This window comes from Sphaeramia orbicularis, chromosome 3 (genome assembly GCF_902148855.1).
Source record: "Sphaeramia orbicularis chromosome 3, fSphaOr1.1, whole genome shotgun sequence".
NCBI classification, from domain to species: Eukaryota; Metazoa; Chordata; class Actinopteri; order Kurtiformes; family Apogonidae; genus Sphaeramia; species Sphaeramia orbicularis.
In genome coordinates, this window is record NC_043959.1 from 4,868,294 (window position 1) to 4,894,479 (window position 26,186).

At 37.8% G+C, this 26,186-nt stretch overlaps 1 protein-coding gene and 1 long non-coding RNA gene across 9 annotated transcripts in view; one reads left to right on the forward strand and one right to left on the reverse strand.

Annotated features, from left to right (window-relative positions):
- The window catches only part of myo9aa (myosin IXAa), a 191,160-nt gene that overhangs the window by 100,521 nt on the left and 64,453 nt on the right, over positions 1-26,186 (reverse strand). The gene's annotated exons all lie outside the window — the stretch shown is intronic.
- LOC115411373 (uncharacterized) lies at positions 237-24,648 on the forward strand. The gene is made up of 4 exons (XR_003934201.1): positions 237-377; positions 21,574-21,575; positions 23,124-23,132; positions 24,637-24,648. It is a non-coding gene; the product is annotated as an uncharacterized LOC115411373 (long non-coding RNA).

A 26,186-nucleotide genomic window follows, 5' to 3' on the forward strand; every position in this document is an offset into this window, starting at 1 on the left:
GGCTCCACGTCAGAATGTGTCAGAAGTCACAGAGTTGTTGAGCATTTTGCATGGACCAGGAATCTTACAGGGTCAGTAACTACAAGAGTCCAACGAGATTCTTTATGAGTTATGTTGTTTTTGAGTGAGATTCTCCTCTACAGGATTTACAGAATAAAATTTAGAGTTCGTGGCGTTTTCATCTGAGGTTTGTACTCTTAACTCCAATGCAGGAAAGTAAAACATACTAGACAGTCCCTCCAGAAAAATGCAGGCAAAATCTTTGATTATGCGGGTAAAAATCCTTGATTATGCGATGGAATATGCAGGGTTTATATGTGATTTTATGAGGTGAAATTGCAGGAATTTGCAAAAAATGTGCGAAGTTGCGAAAATATGTAGGAACTGGAAAAACATGTTCCAATGAAAAAAATTATTCTTCTCCCACATGCTGTTCTAACTAGACTACTACTAAATGAAAAATGTCTAATTACATCCTATGATAAGGAAACATACAATAAGAAAGCATATTCTACATCACAAAGTGCTGGTTATGTTTTAGGTCTTCTTTATTTTCTAAGCATGACTCAAACATGGCTTTAACATTCCTGAGTCACAAGTGTCAAAAATAAAATAATTGCTTCCTGCTTCACAAAAGTGAGGTAGAACAGGCCATCTGTTTCAAGGCTGTTAGAGCTTGTATGTTCATATGACATTATTATTGCTGCAGCAGAAACCATTTTCACATGTTTTGCGACAGAAAAGTGGCTCTCCAGTGTCGATTTTCTCTTATGTTCCAATGTACAGTTGCATGGGCTGCAAAACAGTACGCTCCCGCTTTCATGAAGGACATCGGGGTACTGGTTTGCTCTGTCTTTTGCAGATATTTTTGTCGGCAAATGAGATGCATTTTTCAGAATCTTGCAGGATATTTTCTGAGGTTCGCAGACAGTTTACATTCTGTGGACATACGAGCCAATGATGTTGTGCATTGCATATTACATGATACCTGTGTCAAGTTACAATACAATATCAATAACTTTATGCAGAAAAATGCAGGGATTATGAAATCATGTGCGCCCAGCATATTTTGCACGATAAAATGTTATTATTGTGCTGAATATGAACCCCCACATAATATGCATTATTTCCTTGATTATGCATCAAATTATGTGACTGCATAATTGCATTTTTCTGGAGGGACTGACTAGAGATGGAACTGGGGTATAAATGATCAACAGTCCTGCCTGTAGGGGGTACTGAAATTAAAAATAATTGTTTTGACTGGGTGTTGTCTGTTACTTTGGGCAATTCTATAACAAAATGGGTCCAAAATTAAGTAAAAACTGTGGTGAAATAGTTGTAGACCATATTTATTTAGAAAATCTGCATTATTTGCTCTGAAATTGAGATAATTAAGCCCTGATGTAAAATAAAGCCAGAAACTCATTTGCATCATTGACACATGAGATGACAGGATGAAGTTCACAGAAAGCCAAGGCAGGGATGCTTTTCTGTCCTGGAAATTCAAGGATCACTTCACAAACCAGAGCTTAGCAAGAACCCCTCAGCCTGAAAAAATGTTGAAATTGCAGTGCAGATTCTTTCTCTGACCATTACAGTTTTACAGTACCTTTCGTTGACACAAAAGCATTTGTGATGGGAATTCCAGCTCTTTCTGGAGAGCCATTTCTTTTGGATTGGACACGCAAACGCCCCACACATTTTGACTAATCACGTGCTGCTTTAACTGTTGTTCACTTCAAAGAGCTGGCTCTTAGGGTGTTTTCACACAGCGTACTTGAGTCCATACCATACTTGGATATGTTTACATCTTTCCCGCAGATGTTGCGTTCACAAGCACATACCGCGGCCCGTGCCTGAGTGCGTGTTACAGGGCCGAAACAATAGGTGGCAGTGTGGAAGGAATTCTGTTGCTATCCAACAAACACGGAAGTCAGAAGAAGATAAACCCCTATGTCATCAACTGAGCAACTACTCTGTTCATTTGTCTTCAATGGCGGCAATACTGTTCTATCTGTTAGCCTGTTTGAGGCAAAGTGAAGAAGAGCGACCTTCATTGTCCCTGATATATCACCGAGTGGTTCGGTCGGTAAGGCGAGCCTGTGCTGCATGGATCCGAGGCTTTTTCAGGAGACAACTGGAGCGCTGTCTATGGTCACTTGGTGATTACTTCCGGTCTCGGGCACGGATCACTTTCACACATACCATACTGGAGTCTGTGCAGTCCATATCCAGGACTACCTTCTCAACTGGACTCGGGTATGAGACAGAACATTTGCATTCACATTGATAAAATTAAGCGAACTTTGGGGTCAAACGTACTCGGATACAAACTCAGGTACGCTGTGTGAAAGCGTCCTTAGAGTTCACGACCGACCCATCACAAAAAGCATACCAGGGTCTAGTCCAGGTCCAATTCACTGAGCCAGGACTCTGAATACCAAGAGACAAGATTCTCCTATTTCTCTTTTGAATTGGCCCATGCCTCCAATTCATCTATTTTATTCCTGATGGACTGCAACATTGGACAGCAGAACCACAGGGACCAAAGGGAAAGAAGGACCACTTGGCTAAGAGTCAGCCTTCCCAGTGGGTCACATCCCTCCCCTCCATGACAGGTGGAAATGCCAAGGAGTAGCATTATCACATGAAGTATTAAAAACTCTAAAAGTATTCCAACAAAACGCATCACTGAATCACTGGTAATTCACTCTCACTCACCAGCACATTAAGACAGAAGGTAAACCGAAGAAGACAGGCAAAACCATTTAAAATCCACACCTAACCCCTGGGTAGACTGGCTGGTCGCACACAGTGGACCGCACCCTCCTGTACAAATGCAGAAGGAACCATCTGCATTTGTACAGGAGTTATGGTGTTTTCACACAACTGACCTCGGAAAAGTAAGTCACAAAATAGGTCAAGGTAACCGATTTCAGAACTTGTTCAAGCTCCATACATGATGTATGTATGGTAAAAATGTTAAGGTTCCCCGTTTTTTTTCCCGGGGTTAAATTGTTTACAAGATGAGTGACAGACAGACAGATGGGCAGACAGACAGGCCCCCTGACGACAATACACCCTCAGCCTGCCAGAGGGGAGGTAAAAAGTGGCTTTTTCACTGAGTGAACGTAACTGACTATAGTTGTAGTTAAAGGTTCCGTTAAAGCACTTCACTCCATTTCTAAACTATCGACTATCTCAGTAGCCTCCATCTTTGTTGCTGCTGTACAGGAGTAAAGAAGAGGAATTAGTGTCCAATACTAGCTACTGTTAAAAAAAAGATAGACGGCTACCATCAACAAATGACCGGCACAACACAGTAGAGCAGACATCATTAATCAATTTGAAACGATTAAAGAAATTATTCGATTCCAATTCTCCTGAACTGAAGCTTTGCTCCTTTCATTTTGCTGCTGCTAAACATCGGTTCCACTGTTGTGTTTCACACTTACTGTGACGCACATGACACCAGGATCAACACAAACATGGAGCATAGCTCAGAAGTAGACAAGGACGAAAAAGCAAAAAATGCCCATCTGCTCACTTTTCTTCATTCGAACCATCACTTAGTTTTTAAATTTTTAAGCTTTTACACAAACATTGCAAATATTTGTGTATGCAAGTTCCATCTTAAGTTGTTAGTAAGTTGGATACAAATGTGTTGCACACTGCAGTCCACATATTGTTTGCAGATGTCATTTTGTTGCTGTTTATATCTATAGATATTTTATATATACTTTTATACTGTTATTGTTGTTATTTGTATACATATATATATATTCTTTATATATCCTTTTACTTTTATATACTTTTTGTGGTTGTTTTAGTTGGTTGTGGAATAAAAGACTAGTTGTCATTTTTGGACATATCTGTTTCACATTTTTACTGTTTTTTTTTTTTTTACCTGTTCAAATAATCGTTTCATTGAATCAGCTGATTATAAAAATAGTTGCTGGCTGCGGCTCTAGTTGGAATGTATATTTTTATGATACACACACAGTGACTCCTGGATTCAGCCACTAGATTCATTCACACTACTACATGCAATATTAATGTAAGACAATGACAAAACAATTTAAAGTCTTTAAAATAAGTTGCTGCCTCTCTTCTTGCTAACAGGTATGTTACAAATTGCATTTAAGGGCATGTATTATATTATCTGTGGTGAATAAAATTTGGAAAGGAATACTCCAACCGTGGATATTGTTCAGGTTACAGGATGCCTGGGACACTGGAACAGGACTTGTTTGCGTTCAAATTTTTCTGGTTCAAGTGCAGGGAAATCAACCTATAGAGGAAGGCTGCAATCATTTAACCCAAATGAAAACAACACAAGGCTGAAATTAGAGCTTGTTTGGTAACATGAAGTCAACATGCCCCTCCTTTTTTTCTGATTGACAATAACACCCTTTGCAAGAAATGCTGCTGATTTGTCCATCACGTGAGGTGTTTACTCATTTTCTTCTGTAGTGACTCAGCGCAGTGATCTGTCCAGTCATTCCTTATCTGCAATCAAGACCATTGAGTGTAATCAGCCTCCTCTTACTGCATCTTATTGTCTTTCTACTGATATCACTCTCGTTCATTTACACACAAATACTCATACACACACACAAATACTGCTGATACTGACAAGGAAAATCTTTAGAACAGCATCCACTCTACATCTTTAACTCTCAAAGATCAAAACATCCACCGTCAACCAAAACCATCAACTGATCTAAAATGTTTAATACCTGTTGATCCACTAATCCTAAGAACACATGGAAATAATTGTTTACGCATTTGGCAGACGCTTTTTTTTTTTTTGAATTGGTGTAAAATGCAGTTTGTCATCTTTTCGTGGTCATCAGATATGACCCGTTTGGACATTCAGAGGCTCCATAGAGAACATGGAAATGTTATCTTCAACAATAATTCACCAGTAAAACCCAATGTGACAAATGACAGTGGATGGAGACACTTGGTTTATGTTCAGTTCATCAGTTTTCTCTGTTTTGATATAATAACCTTTGAATTTACTCTGACCTTATAACGAACCATAATCAGTGGATTAAATATAGAAAAATACAGGATTTACACAGAAAAATAGCAAATACAGAGGACTTTATGATAATAACTAGTGATAAGTCACTTAAGAAAGGTTAAAGACAGAGAACAATTAATTTGGGAGGAACCACAAAAGTAGCACAAGGTGTTTATGGGTTAAAAGATAAAGGGTTGACATTTCTCAGTGATCCACTGCTCGGTGAGGACAGAAAAGAGAAAAAACAGAACAGAAACATAATAAAAAGGCCGACTGCACTAAAATCTAAACAGGAAGAGAGTGAGACAGAGGGCAGACAAACGCCTCCGAGAACAACTATCCAAAACAAAAACAGCACATTCATTTGACTCCATTTTCAATTATTCTGTTGTTGAGGGTGAAATTATTCATTATTTATACCAATTATCCATCTATGATCAGATGCACATTGGAATTCTGAAAAATTTGGTGTTCACATTAATATGAAACTTGTAAAGGTCTGCTTCTGGTAAAACTTCATGGAACTGAATAGAAATGTTCTAAGGAAGTGAGTCGCACCTGTTATTTGAGGACAGATGCCATTGGGTTTTATCTCACACACTCACAGGGCGATAAAAACATCACAACACATAGCAGCAATTTGTACCAGGCTGAGTCATTTACTTCACTTTGGATGTAAAGCATTAAGTGCAGAAATATGCTGTCACAGTGCTACACACATCTGGAATTCAGACAGAAAACATGAAGCCAAAAAGATGGATCTCAGATAAAGTAATGTACACATCCTGTACAGCAGCTGGTTTTACCTGCTTCAACTCATAGTCAGTCTATCTCAGTGTAGATCACAACGGTGCAGATTCAGCTGGAAGGCAGAGTATGAAGCTCTGATAAATTGCTGGTTTGTTTCCACAGACAATAACTCTCCACCACCATCGACACAAACACATGCCAAAACAACGGCATGAGTGTATTCCCAGAATGATCAATGAGCGTGCAGACATGGCATGTGTGTTTATGCACAGAGATAAGTCAAACAAGGATAAAATTAAAGATGTGGCTGACTTACAAACATGGCTGTCTGGATAATGACATTTAAGTTGATAATAGAATAGAATAGAATAGAATAGAATAGAATAGAATAAGCTTGATTATCATTGCAAAATACTGCTGTACTTTGCAACAAAATGTTGTTTTATGTTCTGTAAGGTGCTTAAGTAAAATACACACATTAACTTTAAAGCAGTCAAGAATAAAAAATATATGTATAAAAACAGTCAAGTAAAAATAGACACACACGGTAACACAAAAGTGAGTCCAATGTCAAAATATGCAGAATATACAGGTAACAGTAACAACCATATTGTAACAACTATATACAACAACTAAGTCTTTTTAAGTAAAGTGGGTAGTGTGACGTCCTGAGTATGGGTTCAGTTATTATTTGTATATAGCAAGTTGATTACTATTGTCGATTTAACTGTCTTTTTGTCATTTTACTCCACCCTAGGAGGATGTAGGAGTACATGCTGTCAAATTTCTATCGAAAGTTGAGAAAATAGAAAACACATTGAGAAACAAGCTTAGTTCCAGTCAGTCATGCTTGAAAGTTTGTGAGACATTGAGAATTTTCCCTCATTCTACATAAATATGACCCAAATTGTGGAGGAAACTAACGATATCGGCAGGATTTAGTCCCAACAGTGACTGTCTCGGGTATCAGCTCCAGTTTCCTAGCCTTTACTTGATTTGGCCCATTGCTTTTCAGCTGTAGGTGTAGTGTCGCGTATATTGCGATGTTATCTTCAGTATGACTGCAGTTTCAGGTCCTGCAGAGGAGGAAGTGTGATTTCAAACTGTAATTTTCAAAATAAAAATAGTTATAAGATTTTTTTTCAGGTGAGACTATGATTGTTTAGACTCAAATATGATGTTAATTTATCAAGACAGGATCAATCCATCTGTGATCTGCATGATTTTATGTCAATCAATCAATTGATCAATCAAATTTTATTTATATAGCACCAAATTATAACAAAAGCTATCTCATGACACTTTACATATAGAGTTGGTCAAAACCAGAGTCTCTGGATGTTACATGTTACATTTAGTAAAACTTTAGTTCACTTGTGGTTAATGTGAATTGCTACCCAATTGAAATGAAAACAAATGGTAGAATTACTTAGATTCCAGATTTATTGTTTCTTTACTTTGAATGTAACATTCAGCGATCAAGATGCATTTATTTTGGGGTGTACCACTTTGATTTCATTGTCCAGGTCAATAAATATTTGGCTTCTACCAGAGAAAAGATGGAAATTACTGGGGTGAATAAATTCAATTACTCTAAACAGGACATGTAATCCAAGTAAACAAAAATTGCATAGGTCAAACTTGACAGATAAAACTTAAATACACAAAGACTCTTAAAGAAATGCCTGATAATGGGACTGACAGGATTCTTCAACTGTAGCAGTATGAAATTCAAAAGAACCAAAAATATGTTCATGTTGACGATCATGTTTCTCACACAAACTAAAAACTCAGAAGGTAACATGGCAGTTTGGACACCTTTGACACATCTTCCTTGGACTGATCTGCATTGAGTTTAAAGTTTAGTTTAAAGATTTGCTTTGAAACCACTTTTTAAAAAAAACAAAACTCACACTTCCCACATCACAATGCAGGGAATGTGTCCAAAAATGTCTGCAACTATTTTCTGAAACCATCAATCTGACACTCACACACATCTCACCGCGTTTGAGCGGTGACACAGGAATCAGCAGGCTTTTGTTCTGCTTTTCACAGATTTTTCGGTTGCTTTTCGTATTTACAGCGGACTGATTTACAACACTTTTAAGCTCCATATTGAGAGACTTAAAAACTTGCTCTTCTCCCCATGTTTAAACATGATTTCCAGAGTGGTCACAGATACCTGGGCTTTAATTGGAGCTTTACACTCCCTCTGTTCTTTCTGATGATTCTGAGTAAAACAATAAGCACCGTATGTGAAAAAGAACACAGTATAACAAAAGAAAAAAACAACAAAGCGTTGATTTTAGCAGTGGTCACAATCTACTTAATGTCTACATGCTGATGACATCAAAGTAACTCTGGCTGAGATTTTAGCACTTGTACTTTACAGACTTCACTCAATTATCAGAGGCAATAGTGGTGGCTTTTTGTTGTTACTTGAATACAAATTGCATTTTTGCATGAATGCACCTCCATCTCTTGACAAAACACTGATCAGTGTCTTCCTTCACCGGTAAGGCTGCAAGCAAACTTTCATGCATGAATTGTTAATAAACTAGTGGTGTTTTTGACAGAAAACATATGAATTTCTTCAGCATCTTCTTTCTTTATCATAATACCCATTCATTTTAGTGGACTCAACAGTTTAATATGTAATGGTATTAATTTTTTAAGCATAAACACATCTATAAAGCTATTTCCACAAAGAGTAGAAATTGCTTCTTTCAGAAAACATAGCATTTTAGTGTAAAATGCAAGTGTCCACTGTGGTGAATGTCATCAATCAGTAATTATATTCTGGGAAACTTCAAAAACTGAAGCAAAATTACCAAAACCATAAGGATTAAACTGAACTAACAATTCCCTAAACTGTGGTTTCTTTGTAACCACATGTTTTGGATTCATTAAACAATATATCAGGATCAGATAAGACTAGCTATTTATCCCACTGTGCAAAAATTCAAGTGTTACAGCAGCATTTACAGTAAAGTGACCCTACCAAATATTAGAAACAGCAAAGGGACAAAAATTAAGAGTTGAGGCTGTTGCTGCAAATAAAGTAAGTTTAATTAAAGACTGAATAAGTGTCCACTGCAGTAATGTCATGCATGAAAGAGTTAAACTATGCTGTAATAAGGTGCAAAAGCAATGTTTTATCACATGTATTAGCTTCTTTTTCAAGACCCCATCCAAATAATCAGTAAATCTGTCGTATATGACCTGAAATTACTTACTGTGTTCACTTGCTAAGGTAACATTGGCATTTTAAAGTGACTGTCCTTGTAATATTATTGTATCATATAAATCACTGGAACTTCAAAAAGTAAGTTGCTTGTAAGTGTTTTCTGGACCCAATGGAAGGTTCCATAACACACAAGGCTGCACATTCTCACTTCTACCCCATCATATGCTGATGCATTGCATGCTCCAAAAGTATTCCAAAAGAGACAAAACCACAGAGAAACACAAAAATACAGGGCATGAAATGAGACACCAATCCTTGTCTCCATAAATATACATAAGTTGCTCAAGCGTAAGTACCCTTGACAAGCAATTAATGCTGCCTTCACGTGCTATTGGGAAGATGATCCTTTGAAATTACAAGTACTTTTGTTGTAAATGAAAAATGGCTGACACAGTTTATTGTGCCGTGATACTTGGGGAAAACATTTTTGGATGTGTCAATTCTTCTGCTACAGCATTTTTTTGTATTTTTGATTTTTTTTTGCAAATTGTGTATGGTATAAATACGCAAAATCATCAGCTAACAGTCAATAAAAGTATTGTTTATCATTCGCAATGAATCCCTCGTTGCTCTCTGCCATGTTGCAAAGTTCAAAGGTTATTTCATCTTGGCAGCTCGTGTGTCAAAATTTCTCCCAGTCTCCAGTGGAAAATACGACATGAGGGGGTGTTCATGTGCAATTTTCGAGTTTGTAACTAGTGTTCACCATAACTCCCATAGCATGTGAATTCAGCGTAAGGTTTTTACTACTTAACTGAAACCTTACAGACTGAAAAACTGGTGCTACTGGGGAACCACAGGTACTGAGAACGCATGCCCAGTACTCCAACCAAGCAGGAGAATAGGATGGCACCACCTCAGAGCCCAGAGAAACCATGGAAAGAACCAACAGAACCAACTCTGCCAATAAGAGACAGCCCCCAATTTCAAAATGCTTATTCCCACAAAATTCAAGCTAATATCTACCTACTCCAGAGTGAAGAGAAATCTCAGTTGTTTTTTTTTTCTGTTCATTCAGCTCAGGTTTGATATTGAAACATTTAGGCACTGCACATAAATCTTAGGGGAAAACAGGCTTCTCAGGAAATAACTTCCAGCTTAAGTACAATCCAAAAGGTACAAACTACCTCATTTTGGGCCATTACATTGGAGATATCCTAAAATTATGAAATTACAAAGGCCTTTTCCTCTCAAATGACACTGAACAGCATATTTTTCCAGGGCATGAAAATGACAGGACTCAGTTCTCTCTGTGTGTGGTGACTATTTGTGGCCGTGGCCTCTTCCTCTCCTGTGAAACACAGCTGCCTTACAGGATTTATTTCAAACATTGTCAAGATGCCTTTGACACAATGTCATTTCTCACACTGGCACACAGTGTCTGCTCTGTTCTTCAGTCATTCACCTCATTATTCCTGCTCTTTCTGCCATGTGACGATTTCAATGAGAAAACCTTCCTCGGCTGAACTTCTGACCCACAGTTACATAAGAGTGCTCACTTTCTTAAGTGTGAGAAAGGGCTTCATAGAACTTAATTTCCTCAAACTTTAAGGGGCGCAAAGCATGGCAGAAAAAACAAGGCTAGGGGTGTGCATGAGTTTCTAGTTTCAGCACTGACTTCAGCGAGAAACTTCGGAGTAAACAACAGTGGTAATGAGATGAAATAAACGAGAGGCACCGAGAGGGACGAAAGATGAGGAGGGAGAGGAAAAAGAGGAAGAGGGAGACAAAGAGGAAGTGAGAAAACAAAGGAGGGGCAGAAATGTTACACAGTTCCACAACTGAAGATTAAAAGCAGCTTTTCAGTTCACTGCTGCTGGTGGTTCAGGGTTATTTCCATTCGTGTGAATCTTCATTTAATGTAAACATTCATGGCAACTGCAACGTTGAGATACACATGAACAAATTAACACTCGATGTAAATTAGGTTCTTTGCTTAGATGGTAAGACAAAGGAGTAGTTGGGCAGTTTCTAACTCAACTCCTGATGTGATTTTGTGGTTTTATTTGATAGGGCTCATATGGCATAAAAAAAAACCACAAAAACTGTCTTCTTCCTCAAAATCATGAACACGGAAACACTGTCATCTTCTGCAATATTCATTCACCAGTAAAACTCATGGAGTTTGATAAATGACAATGGATAGAAACATTCAGTTATTGATATCTTTGTTGAAAAAGTCCCTTTTTCCTCAGTTTTCTCTGTTTTTGATATAGTAACCTTCAACTTCTATCTGAACATTTATATGATCGGTAAACTAAATATACAAAACAATACATGATTTTCATGGAAAAATGCAAAATACAGAGGATAATATGGTAATAAATGGTGACAAATCCCTTAAGAAAAGTTACAGAGAAAAAAATCACTCGGGAAGTGTCGTAAAAGTAAGCACTGGGTCTTTAAGGGTTAAATTAAATATGACTGCGTGTAAAATCTGCTTTTTCCCCCTGTCATGCATTAATGGTGTGTAATGAACTCTTTCATTTAACTTTTTTCAGCTTCTTATATTAAATACTAAACCTACTACTACAGCTGAATAAAAACTCAACTAAAATTACCTTTCGGCTCAGTCCCTAACTAGTAAATTACTTTATAACAAAACTAAACTCATGGCTACAAACTGAAATCAAAACCCAAAGTGAAAGACAGAGTCCATTAAGAATTTATTTATAGTCAGTAACAGCTAAAATCAAGCTTTATGACCAGGCTCTGGGTTTGACTGAAACACTCAAGGAGCTTGATGGTCACAAATCCTGTCATTCCTTCCATTCACTCCCACGCTGTGAGTCAACTGCAACAAAAAGACGAACAAGACCTGATTGTAGAGACGAATATGAGACTGACCACTGCAGCCACAACAATGACCACATTAAGAGTCTCTGTTTGAGAAGCTGAAACACAGACCGACACTGGCACTATTAAACCTCATATATGAACATCCAACTGTCACAAAAACAAACAATATTCCATTTGTTTGTACAGACATGAGGTGAAATAGACAGTACTTATAATGTGTTTGTGATGAAACATAAAGGCCAAATCATAATGTGTTCTTCCATTGTATTTTTCATTTATATTTTTGTCATCTGAATAGTGTTTTGCATTCTTCCACAGAAGCACAGATGCAAATGTTAAGTGGATAATTCAAAAAGTAATAAGAAATTTTCCTTTCCATGTGGTCATTTAATGCATTTTAAAGAGATTGTGCTATATTGTGGCATGTGTCCTTATCTCATTGGAATCACTACATTTGCAGGTTTTCTCTTGGGTTATGGAAAGCAGAGAAACTGTGATAGCTTTTTTTTATTTTTAAGGTTGTCATTGGAATACAAACTACAATTTCTTGCATTTAAAAAAAAAAACTTTTATCGTTAAATTTTTTTAGAGAATAGCAGCAAATCTAGTCTCTGAGTTCCGTCAAACAATTACAGTTTCACAAATTTAAGACATTTATAAAATCTTATTTTCAGACACCAACACTGTCTGTTTGAGATAATATGGTGTATTTTCTCTCTGTAATGGGAGACACATGTCAGTGGAATTCTTCCGTTTCTTCATGTTTAATGTGCCTATGTCTAATAATGCAGGGAACTAAAGCCAGTTATTTTCTGCCGTTCTGAATCACACTGGCAAATATGGACAAGTGTGCAGGATTAAGTTATTGTCACCAGCCTAGAAACATGTTTACACACTGGCTATTTCAGTCCAATATCTGTGCTGCACTTTAATCAGATGAGTATGCAATAAATCTGCTGTTGGATTATTTTTCAATCGTCATACATGGGATGTGGAAATAACAGTGGTGAAATGGGACATCCTACCCTTCATAGAGCAGCAAAAAGGAGAGGCAGGGAGAAGAGGGGTTTACGATGAGGGCAATATCACAGGAAAGATACTGAAACATAACATTGTTACTCAGTTTTGATATTCGTAATCATACTGACAACATAACCAACAAAAAACAAACCTATCACAGCCAAGACTGAGCGTCCTGTACAAATAGAAATATCAATAAGCCTTTACCAGCCATCAAATACTTAACCCTTTCGTGCATGAATTATGAGAACCTTTATCAAGATTTTTTTCCTGAATGTTTTTATTCCTCTTTAGGCATGAAAAAAAAAAAAACAATGCGATTGATTTTTTTATTAACCTTTTTTCATGGAGTTACAAAAATGTCCACTCAGCTGGACACCATGTGTTTAATTTTAGAGGCAAAGAAACTTGTATTTACTGATATACAGTGTGAAAACTATGAAGTCATTTTTTAAGATAATAGAGATAATATGTAAAAAAAAAAAAAAAAAAAAAAAACCCTCTCCAAAACGTTTTGTTTAAAACAAAACAAAACTGTTAATTACAGCAATTATAGTGATTTTTTTTTTTTACACTCAAGCATGTTACTGCAGATCAGGTTTATCCAGAACAGCAAAGTTACAATAATGGTATAAATTACAGTGTATGGGATGATGCACAAGCGTCCACTGTGTTGGCTGATATGGAACTAAAACAACAAAATCCATGAATATACAAGAGGACACCTTTGAAAAGCTGTCCACTGTAGTGACTACTATGCATGAAAGGGTTAAATGTATTGTATGCAGCTGTGCAATGAAAGATTCAATAAAGCGACAAGGTCAGTGACACTCATATCAACAGACGTGCACATGCCTCCACATGCAAACCAGCAGCTGAACTGAGTCTTGAACGTCTGTCAACACGATGCAGCACTGCAGCCATGGGTGTCTCCTCAGAGACACTTTGACCAGAGTCCCCACTTACAACACTGAGGGACCTAACCTCCATCAGTGGGACAACACTGGAGGGTCTGATACTATACTGTACTGTTTATGGGTGGCTGTGGCTCAGGAGGGAGAGCCAGAGGGTTGGCACTTCTGTCCTAGTCAGGTGCCGTTGTGTCCTTGGGTAAGACACTTCACCCACCTTGCCTCCACTGCTACTCACACTGGTGTATGAATGCGTATTAATGTTTGGTGGTGGTCAGAGTTGGCATGGATTGGCAGTCATGCAGGTGGAGAATCATCTGACCTCAAACCATCAATATAATATACCTGCTGTTTATGAGTTTACTGCACTGATAACAACACTGGTATCTGTATGACAGTCATTGTTTTAGTTGATGATTAATGATCATGCACATAATTAGGTTTAATGATTTCATTTATGCCACTAATGGAGCATAAGCTGTATAGTATTATTAATACACAAATTGTACACTAAACTGTAGTTATTCAATAAAACAGCCGCACATTGGCATTGACCACTTGAACTTCTAAAATAATTTTTGTTTGACTTATGCTGTATAAATAAAGAGTGAGAAGCGATATGACATTTATTTATTTATACCTTACAATAAAGCCTTAAAAAATAAACCGAGACTTGATGCGGTTGTAGAGCTGCAACAGTTAATCAATCATCTGATTAGTTTTTGCCTATTAAATTAATCAACTATTTTGATCATCGGAAAAGTCATCATTCTATGATTCCACAAAAGTAGGCGGTACTTACTAATACCCCTGCCCAGTCACGCAACGCTTTGCCCCTCTTGCTCACTGATACCCTGCCTACTCAGTCTTTACTTTCAATCTTTTCAAAAACTTTTCAAAAATTTCTTAAAAAAAAATAATTGAAGTTCAGCCATCAAACTGTGCACTGCTCCTCTCCTAGTGGTAAAGAACATGTCAAACTTGAAAAGAATCGGAAGAATAGTGTCCGAGGAATGAAATCTCAGAAGCACAGACAGAATTCCTGGTATATCTATCTATATTCATTATTATTATTCTTATTATTACTATTATTATTAATACCACAACAAAAGCTGCAGAAATTACGATGAACTATGATATTTCAGTTCGTTTCATCTAGCTGCTTTTATGAACGTGAATGGGAATGATACTGATGATCACAATCAGCTCAAATAACAGTAATCAGGCAATGTAATACCTTTCCCAAGCTTAAATATCAACTCGAGTAAAATAAATCTTTACTTCCATAGTACTACTATTCTTTCCAAATCGAAGCACAATATGTTACACATGTGAAGTGTAATCACTCCCAAGGTAAATAGATTTTGTATTTGTGTAACTCACACATTGGTTCATTCTACGGGTTATGCAATAGTTTGATCAGAGCCAAACAAGATAAAGGTTCATGCATAATCATGTCAGGATATCAAAGAGGAAATCAAAGACTTTGACTCATGTTTAATCACTAAATTTATTACTTTAAACAGACAATGAGGCAGGAGAGGACGGTGAGACGCAGTCTAAAACGCTTTATGTAAAAACGATAAACGTAGATTAATGTCCGAAAACAGTGATCGGTCATCACCTAATTATGCATGGACATCTGTAATCATGTCCACTTTCCATGTCCACAAACTTTTTACATGGAGAGTTTTAGACTGTCCCTCCCAGCCACGTGTCACCGACCGGGGCTTCCTCCAGCCTCCCGGCGTCAGCTGGTCCTCCGGTCTGCCAACAGCCAGCTGTTGATGCCCGTCCAACCGGCCATGTACTCACCCGAGTCACAAGGGGACATTGTGAGGGCCATCGGTGGCATCAATGAGCACCTGGACCAACTTATACATTTTCTCACAGACATTAACACTACATTAAATCCATTTATCAATTAGTGAATGTTGTGCCTATGTCTCTTTATACGGTTGTTGCCGGGCATTGATGGGTCCAGGGTTGGTCTGGTTCTGGTGGGAGGATGTGCTGCTCTGGCAGTAGGACGACATGCCAGTGTGTTCATTGTTCATCTGTGTATCTCTGATGAGCACATCACTCTGAGAAATGACCTTTTTCACATTGTTAACAGTTTTCCAGTATCACCTCTAAGTGTTGCCAAAGGTTCAAAAGCACTAGAAACGTGCGTACACCAGCTATAGAGTTGGTGTGAAGCACCGCGCATTTCCACGGTCATTTCACTCTTTGTACATTTAACATGAGCGTGAAAAAGGGCGTACACCACATTTTTGGGTGTACGCAACCCTTGTACATGTGGCCCCACGTAACTCATTGATTAATCTGAAAAATAACAGATTAACTGACACTGAAAATAATCATGTTGTAGCATGTTGTTAAGAGGCGATACAGTGTTTTCAGTTTCATGTTTTGGAAATCTAGTGATCACTGCACAACAGTAAATAACAAGAGCATGAAAGCTCACACCAGTACATAATCAAGACACAACAAAACACCCAAAAACCTAAACTAAAAAGGACAGAAGGAAAAAAAAAAAGAATCCAGGACACACCAGAAGGAAAGAATTTAAGTCAATACTGATATCAGCACTAGAGCACAAACCAGCAGAAGGCCTTACATTTAAAAAAACAAAACAAAATTAAAGCTGCAAGCAGCATTGGGCGGGACCTCGCACCGGGCGTTCCGCCTCCCCCGCGATCCGCCTCCCGTGACCGTCCACACCTCAGCTCCACTCACACCTCTCCGTCCCCATACCAGTTCCCACCCTTTAGTGTCCGTCCTCCTTACATCTGTACAGAACACCAGCGACCCTCTGCTGAAACCACCATCACCTTTAAAATGACACTTTTATTTTGGAAAACCTACTGTGTGTATGTGCATTTGTTTTGTATGTGAGAGAAAGAATCAGTTTGAAAAATGAATTGAAATTGTATGAATAATTGAGCATAAAAGTGATGATGTCTCACATTTAAGGCTTTTATTTTGGAAAAACCCTATTGTGTGAGCATGTGTGTCTGTGAGAAAGAGTACTTTTGAATGAAGAAACATTGTACAAAGAGTTGAGCGTTTGATCATAAAAATGAAAAGAAGTTATGTAATAGAAATTTTGTATTATTGGTATTTGGGGTTTTATTTTGAAAAAATGTACTCCGTGTACTTTTGAATGTGTGCAAAATTTCCAGTATCCAAAATACAATGCAGTAAAACCTGTTTTAAGATGGAGAAAAAAAAAAAAAAAAAAAGTTTGGATTGTCTGGGACTTGAACCCAGGTCCTCTTGCTCCATAGGCAGCTACATGAACCACTGCACTAAGGACAGCCATAGACAGCTGCCCACCAAGAAGAATTTTATAGGGACTTTGTCATTGTTAAAAGTGAAAGTAAACATAGTCTTCAAAAAATCGCCATTATTCCATAACCGTAGGTCGGATCTGAAAAATTCTTTCACTTTTGGATTCTGCAGACTTGTGGGAATTTAATGAGGTATAACTTTTTATTCAAAGGTCTGAAATGACTAAGCAGTAATTGCAGAAACGTATAGTAACTTTCAAAGGCAGATTGCCAACTTCCTGTTGGAGTTAGCTCATGAGTGTCAGTGTAGGATTTGTCGGGCTCAATCAGACCAACATTTTGGCATTTGTTTCATGTTTCTGTGACATTCCTACTGGCCGCTAGGGCCGATTTTGTGTGTTTTTTAGTACATAGGTGGCGCTACAGAGTCCATTTTGGCACACAAGGGGTTAATTTTGATATTGAATGAAAGTGTTCACCAGCCATGACATACATGGCAAATTTGGTGAGTTTTGGAGCATGTTAAGGGGGTCAAATGGCAGTCTAAAGCCGAAAAAGTATGAAAATAAACAAACTGTTATAAATCAATAACCGTACCTCCTATCTCAAAAAGTTTTGGATGTGAGAGTTGTGCTGAGTCCCGTGAACGCGTAGATATGTCACATGTGGGGAAAAACTCCAAAATGAAAAATGAGTTCCAAACATGGCAACTTTGCGGGCTTGTAAAAAAAAAACTAAGACAGTTATGGAAAAGGTGTGAAATCGTTGTATTAAGGAGAGTTCACTGTATCTTTTGGCACTATTTAGAAGTCAATACCACAAACCGTGTCATCGGAGTTAGTTTTAGAAATTTTATTTTGAAAGGCATATTGCGAAGTTCCTGTTGCAGATAGGTCATGAGTGTCAGTGGATGATTTGTAGAGCATGACTCATCAAAAATTTTAGCACTGGTTTCATGTCTGTACGACATTCCTACTGGCCACTAGGGCAATTGCCGTTTTTTTTCACATAGGTGGCGCTAGAGAGCCCATTTTGGCACCTATGGGGTTAATTTTTTCATTTTATCAAATTTTTCGCCAGGCCTGACATGTGTGCCAAATTTGGTGAGTTTTCGTGCATGTTCAGGGGGTCAAAATCCAGGTCAAAGTGGTGTGTGAATAATAATAATATAAAAACGAACGAAAAACAATAGGGCCTTGCTTGCAGGCAAGGCCTCTCACTGCGTGAGAGGGCCTTACCTTTCGGCTCGGTCCCTAAAAACACCACGGATGTTTGGTGTTAAAAGAGGATTTCATTGGCTCACAACACGTTTTACAAGCCTCTTCACTGTGATGATGTCATAACTTCCACAGTACAATCCCTTTATATGCCAAAGCCATGCCCACTCCATTTAAAAGGTTTATTTTAAATGCAGGGTGGGGATAACGTGAAGACTTGACAACAGGGATGAATTACATCAGAGTGAGTCACACACAAGTGCTTTTACTCCTAACCATGTTGATGAGATGCAAACTTTGGAAATATGATGTAAGGAGTGTTTCCCTTTCAAATAGAGATAAATAAATCCATAAAGCTGCACAAATCAGTGACCGATTCAATGACACTGAAATAGAAGAGGCTGGTTAAAGTGGTATGATGCAGTTGTTAGTGCTGGAGGAGGTCCGGTGGCATTTCACTCACCATTGCCACTGAGCTTTGATGATGACAGAGGGGTTGAGTGACCCGAGTCAATTTGACTCCCTGTATAGGATGTGTTTGACAACTGCTAAGTAAATGTGCTCTGCCATTAGGAAAACAGGCCTATCTTTTAGAGCAAACACCAATCCCCCTCACTCCAGAAGCCTGTGTCAATATGCAGTTTCTCAGTGCCAGCGAGTTGCTTTGATAACCTGCTGCAGCTTCACATGTAATAACTCCTGCCCTGGCTTTCAGAAAGCAGGCAGCTTTTTTTAAATATTACCCTTACCCTCAATGTGTGGTCCTGTTAGGCACAGGAATACCTTCAAAACGTGCTTGTTTGTTGCTACACCAAGTTTTAAACCACAGATCTACTAGAAATGTGTAAGTAACCTATCAGGTCTAGGTCTGGCATCATTTCCAGACCAGAAGAGTCTGGTTTAGACCAGTGCTAAATGTAAAGCAGTGTATCTCAAACTGTGGAGTGGGCCCTGCAGGGGGAGCACAAAGGCTTACCGGGGGGACATGGGATCATTCCAGGGTGTTTTTTTTTTTTTCTTCAGGTTAGAAAATGTAGCAGGTGGAACCAATGTTTTAACACTGGAGCACCCTGGACTCATTTTAGGGATGTACAACAAACAAATCTACTGCCATGGTGATCTATCACTAGACTAGACAAAGAGTTCAGGTTTGGAGAATGGACAAGTATTTTACTGGAAAAGAAAAATGCGTAATGTTTCTGTTCTTGTACAGTTTGCAGTTTAATGTTCTGAGATGTGCAATGTAAATGGGCTCATTGCAGCCACTGATATTGTTCAAATGTTCATCTTTGTTATCAAAATTTGTTTGTTGTTCTAAAAAAAAGTAACTTTACAGACATACGTAGTTTTAAGATAATTGAGCATGTACAGTAGCGATCCATGCCACTTGTACTTCGCGGAAGTAAAAGTGAAACTTAAGGCTCATTTACCTTTTCCCTATCTCCTGAATCTTTGCAAACTTTCATTTGAGTGGGCAGGACTTTTGTCCTGGCCTATTATATATTATACTTATGTATAATAAGTCTGATGATGATTTTTTTTTTGTATGAAATTTGTGGTGTGGTGGCAAGGATTAGTGGAAACACTAGTAGTAGATGCTCATGCTGGATCTGGTAACCCCTAGTCTGGGGGGAGGTGGAGAGGATACCACGCTCTACAGTATTTTGAATGTGACTGCAGTACCAGTTTTGGCCACAATCCTATATACGGCACCTTTAAGCACATGAAGCATTGATTCAGGAAAATTGTAATTTTTCTTCTTTTTTTGGTGATTCCAGTTGATTAATGTCATTTGAGCTCTATTTGAGACACATGTTTACAGACACAAAACACAAACCCAGTTTACAGATAGACTTCACTGGTTCCTATTAAGGGTGTGCCATCTAAGGCACCTCACAGATTTGATTTGATTACGATTCAGGGTGCTAGAATTCAAATAATCAACGTTTATCACGATAATAATGATTATAACTATTATTACAATTATAATGATTTTCGGTGTATCTTTTTTCCTTATTCAGGATTTTTTTCTCACTCTGTGACTACTTCATACTTTTAAACGAGGTATATTTGTCAGTATACATAAATTCAAGTAATCAAACAAATTTGCCTCCATTATCTTTATTCGTGTCAAACCACTGAATGATTCAACATATTTTCTACCAGGGAACCAACAGGAAAAATGTAGCAGTGGCATATACAGCAAAAGCTGCTCTTATTCACAAATAGAGATTTCCAGTTATCTGCAAAACATTTGCTGTATCAAAAGCAATACTTTTCAAAAATATATATTCCGCTATTAACAGTACAAAAAAAACTTTGGTGGACTGAAGTCCACATTTTTTTAGGAAAACAAATAAAGTGTCTTAAGAAATAATTAAGACTTATGTCAATCAAAAGTGGTTTTCACAAATTTCTGTACTAGTCTAATTCTTTTTTTTAAAAATCAATTGCTTATTTAGTTTTTCTGGCCCCTCAAAAGCTCCCCAGGAATCCACTCAAACTCTCAGATCCTCCCCACACACATGCTTCTGTAGAAAACCACTAATTTGGCGGCCATGGCTCAGGTGGTAGAGCAGGTCGTCCAATAACCAAAGGGTTGGCGGTTCGAATCCCGCTCTATCCTAGTCAGTCCGTTGTGTCCTTGGGCAAGACACTTCATCCTCCTTGCCTCCAATGCCACTGACACTGGTGTATGAATGCGTATGAATGGTGGTGGTCAGAGGGGCCGTAGGCGCGAAAGGGCAGCCACGCTTCTGTCAGTCTGCCCCAGGGCAGCTGTGGCTACAGGTGTAGTTTACCACCACCAGAGGGAGAATGTGAGAGCGAATGAATAATGGATCAATAATGTAAAGCACTTTTGGTGTCTAGAAAAGCGCTATATAAAATCCAATCCATTATTATTATTATTATTATTATTATTAATTCAACCTGAACCAACACGAAAACTAGCTTATTCAGGCATAATAAATTATATCCAAACAAAATCCTCGATGAGCAGCATAAATCCCACAACAAAATAAGATTTCATTATCCACTATCAAAGCCTGCATCACACGTCAGAATTATCCTACATGCTTTCCTCAGTGATTCCACTACTTTGGTTTTGGTCTCATTGTACAGTTCGGGAACTGAATACTTTCAGTTCGGAAGCTTGTATCTGGACTCCAGCATCCGTATCAGAGCACGACAGCCCTGCTTCCAAACGCTAGCTTTTAAACCCACTGGGTGAATCTGATGCTCTGTAACTGTAGCCAAACAGTTAGAGGTGGTTTTACTGTGTCCCCCTGGTCCGTTCTTTGAGGCGTCTGGGCGGCATGTGCCACTTTTGTTTTCCTGCCGCGCGTTGCGGTTGTGTTCCTGTCATTTAGTAATAATGAAAAATAATCGTTTTTGAACATTTATGAATCGTTATTAAATCGTCACATTGCATCATCACGAATCAAATCATTAAGGACACCTCTAGTTCCCATGCAGGGCTTCTGATTCTGTGCTCAATTCATGCAAGCAAAATAAACTGGAAGTGCTAAAAGGCAAGGAGCGCAAAAACAGCCCAGATATCAGCAGAAAGAGGGGAAATTAAGAGGCAACTGAAAGAAGCTTCCCAAATCTGGCCACCATGCAGTGAAAAGGAATGTAATAGTGAGGGGGAGTGAAGGGTGGAGGCCCAGTGTCCTGGAAAACATGGAGTCAAGTCCCAAATCATTGCATTCACACACCAAGGACACCATGAAGAACAAGAACAGACTAAAGGTATAAGGGTTTGGATAGAGACACACACTGATGGCACATTCACTGAGGATTTAAGAAAACAGTTATTATTATCATTATTTGTTAATTAACTGATTTGCAAATATAGGGACCCCACTTCTGTTTTTGATAAAACGTATCCATAATGTTTCATAGACTGATGATACACGATCATTCAAAACCTTCAAGTGCATGAACAGAAGTGGAATTTGGTCCATTATTATATGAAATAAACCCTTAAAGACCCTCCACTATTTTTGTCACAACTTCCAAATGTTTTTTTTTTGTCTTTCTCAAGGGACTTATCACCTTTTATTATAATATTATTCTCTGCATTTTGCATTTTTCAGTGTATATCAGGTATTTTCCTACATTTAATTGACCAATCACATAGATTTTGATTAAAAGTCAGAGTAAGTTCAAAGGTTATTGGAATAAAACAGTGAAAACTGAAGAAAAAGTGACTTTTAAAGAAAAGTATATCATTAACTGAACAAAAATCAAGTGTCTTCCTCCACTGTCATTTAAGCTCCATGGGTTTTACTGGTGAATCAAGGTTGTAGAAGATGACAGTGTTTCTACATTTATTACGGAGCCTCTGAACATCCAAATGGGTCATGAACATGAAAAGATAACAAACTGCATTTTACACCAATTTAACTGTATTGATAGGATTAGTAGATTTTAGATAAGAGCTTATTTATCTGACCATGGGGAAATTTCACAGTTAACAGCAACAACATACAACGAACAGGTACAGAAAAACTACAAACAAATGAAAAATGAAACATAAGCGGAAAAAAACAGGTATTAAACATTTTACATCTGTAAATGCTTTTGGTCACCAGTCACTCCTAAAATTAGCAATTCAATAGGCTATTTTTTCAGAACTGTAATAATATAGACCAAAATTACATAAACATTGGATGTTTTTAAACAAATAACAAAACAAAAAGCCATTGCAGGACCTAAACCTGCCACTAACTAAAGCAGTGGTTCTTAACCTTGTTGGAGGTACTGAACCCCACCAGTTTCATATGCACATTCACCGAACCCTTCTTTATTCAAAAATAAAATATGATTTTTTTCAAATTCAAGACACAGGTTTTACTGGTGCACAAAATGAACCGTGCATTAACATCACTGTGTTCAAAGAACAAACCAATACAGTGCATGAACCCACAACAAATTACATACCTTTTCACAAAGACATGACCTTTTTTAATACTATCACACTGAAATGGTTTTAATTTTTAACCTTATGTATTCCAATAATGAACTTATTGTATTTATGCTATTTATCATTTTTAACATTTTAACACACAGCCATCACCTAATTTCCATCAGGCTACAATAATAATGAATATTTACTGCAAATCGGTGTGACTGACGGCTTTAGCGTAATACGATTTCTCCATCCGCGACGGTGCGTCGGTCGTCACATGATTGTAACTGACCAGTGCGGTGACTGAAAATGTAAACAAAAACTACACATGGCTGCCTCCGTGGTTAACAGGAAGTAGCAAAAGTCATAACATCGATGTGGAAAATACTCAAATAATTCATCGTCAGATGAGTGGAAGAGATTATAAACACTTCCGGATGTGTTGTAGTGCTATAAGCAACAACAATACACCGCGTATATTGGATGTCAATCAGAGAAAGAGTCTCCGAAGCCGTTTGTTTACATACACGGACCTAGCCCGACACACACACCCGACTAATGAGTCGAGTGTGTGTCTTGACCTCCGCCGAACCCCTGAGACTGACTCACCGAACCCAGGTTAAGAACCACTGACCTAAAGGAAAACCCCAAGTTTGTTCTCTTGGTTTGTGCAATTTTATTAATGATACACACAGGGATGTAAACTCATCAGGGGAAAAAAATTAACATGGCTTTTCAGGATTTACAGTTGAGTTTTGCATCAGCATAGAATAGATGTTTGCACCATATTAATTCATTTTATTGCTTATTGTGATATATACTGTAATTTACTTGAGTTTCACATTGTTTTATTAAAGACATTCTGCTGCCTAAAGACAGGGGATTGGAATCAGTTAACATTTAATAGCATGCCTTTTCCAAAACTTTTGATGAGTTGACTTCTTCTTAAGACTCAGAAAATTTGATTTTTAAAATTCCACTATGTTTCCAGGTTTTCCATGTCTGTGGGAACCCTGTCAATAACACTTAAAATTAACTATTTAATTAATGATTCTCAGCAGTAAGGAGATACTGTTAAAACTGAATATGTTTGTCAGATGTAACTACTCATATCATCAACTGAGGCCTAGGGAACTTGTCCTGGTCTTATCCAATATAAATAAACAGGGATTCCCTTAGTGTCTGGAGGGCTTTGGTGATGTGTTTGGGGCTTAAGGGTAATGGATTTTAGGGGTCTTCCCAACAAAAATAGATGTTATTAGAAAAACTGGGCAGTCATATTATAGTGCTTTACCTAAGTACAGGGAGCAATGGGGGGGAAAATATATTTTCCAATAAAAATATAAATTTGACGCTTTTAGATTCTTGTTATTATGTTATCGATGCACAAGAAGTTGGAACGGATACAGTACTATATAGAGCGGTCAGGCAGGAGGCCACTGTTGTCTACAGGAAAAACCAAGCTGAAGCAATGTCCAGAAAGCGCTTTCTCTTATTTTCGCAACATGTTCACCAACACACAACAAAGACCAACAAGCACTAGGCAACAACTCCCTTATATACCGATTCTGATTCCATTAATTACTGGCATGTTCCATTTTTACAGGTGATATGATAAATAAATACATATAAATATACAATAAATATATACATAAAACCCATTACCAATAAATATACACTTCATAAATACATACAAACACCAAATACCATCTACAAATACCCATAAATAATTTATATCAATATTTACATAAAACCTGAACAATAAAACTCTCCTCAAGCCCTTTCCCACTTGGTCACTCCCACCTGGAACTATCAAAAAGGTGCCAGTGCCCCCCAGGGAATTCTTTGGCCCGAACACCTTCGGAGGGATAAGACAGGCTGAAGCTAAGTTTACCGTTTAACCAATACAGCTATGACATTCACCCACTTCTTACTTACAGCCACAGTTACTACTGCAACTGAATGTATAACCAATGTGTCTTGTGTGCAGGAGAACTGCGAGGCAGACCGACCCAGCGTCCTCCCGGCGACTCAAGTGTCTGTCGACCCAAATGACTCATACCATCAATCACTTGTGTGTCTATTTATTACATATCTTAATACATGCCAAAGAATATCAGTTATACTTACCCTTTTCAATTTACTACAATATACATAAATCAAGCAGGTAACAGTATAGCCGCCATTAAGTTTGCTTTTATAGTAAAGTTCTAATGTTTACACATATGCATTTGTCTCTGTGTTAAGATCCAATCTGGATATATCTGAAGTATGTACAGCAGGAAAACCAAAAGTTTCTAGGAAAAAACAGCATCTCTAAACCAAAGTGGTCATATTTAGGGTGACCTCCCTTTGCACTTAATATGTCAAACATGCCTTTTGTTCAGACAATATAAGATTTATTGCATTAATTTTCTGATGTTTTATACCAGGTTTCATTCAACACATGTGACAGTATTTCTACAGTTATCCTCTGAGAACCACTTTCATCTATTCAGTGTTGGAATTATCATTTAGTTTGGGGGGTTTTTAGTCGTATACTGGCCTGTCACAGTGATTACATACACGTCATAACACCCTTATTTTACATAATCATGATAATCTCCATTCACCTGAAAAAAACATTTGATGAAACCAGCAAAAATGTCAGTCTCATTATTTTCATGTCATTTTTCACCACTTGACTGGCAGACTTTATATGGTTGCATTGTTTTTCTACTTTGAATTCAATGTAGATCTAGGATAAAACACTTTACTTTGCATACCTGATATTCCAATAATGGGCTTTTGCATACTGAGCCATTAAATTGTCTCCTGTTCATGACAGTATACAGTAGAAGTGTAACTATTACTAGGACTACAACTGAACATTATTAGACTTGTAGGGAGGTGGCATAGAGTTAACAGAATGGAAAATAATATTGTTAATCCATCTTATTTGTAAGTAATTAGCAAATAAAATATCAATGTGACAGCTCTTGTCATACATTCATTCGTCTTTG